Source organism: Penaeus monodon, chromosome 25, assembly GCF_015228065.2.
Source record: "Penaeus monodon isolate SGIC_2016 chromosome 25, NSTDA_Pmon_1, whole genome shotgun sequence".
NCBI lineage: Eukaryota > Metazoa > Arthropoda > Malacostraca > Decapoda > Penaeidae > Penaeus > Penaeus monodon.
Window position 1 is genome coordinate 21,359,068 of NC_051410.1, and position 554 is coordinate 21,359,621.

The following is a 554-nucleotide window of genomic DNA, read 5'->3' on the forward strand; positions in this document are numbered from 1 at the left end:
CCGAGGCCTAGCAAGAACAGAATATATTAATAGGGCTGGAAGTCAAACACTCACTCGCCCGAGCTCTGTTCACATGAGTTCTATTTCCAATCTCATCCGTTATCCGTAATCCATTTTTATTAATCTCTATCGTGTCGTATTAATGAGTTAGAGCATAAGAAAGGAGTTATGATAATGTTAATGACATATTATGAGATTGATTAGGAGATTATGTGTATCAGTAATTTAATTGATACTGCAACAAAAAAACAATTAGAATAAATCATAAGGAAAAAAGAAAACAAAAGAAAAAAAAAAAATGGAAAAATACAAGGAGTCAACAAATGATACTATGTTCGCGGATTTTAATGCGATTGATAATATGACACAAAAGTATTAGACTCTAATTTGAAATGATAAAACCTAAGGATATTGCCCGTATTAAAAATCATAAAATCTGATTATTATCACCTGTTTACATTACTGGGGAGATAATCGTTTTTTCATTTTACTTTTTCTATCTCTTTCATACGATCATTGGTTTTGTTTGTACTATTATTTTGCATTAGCTGCCG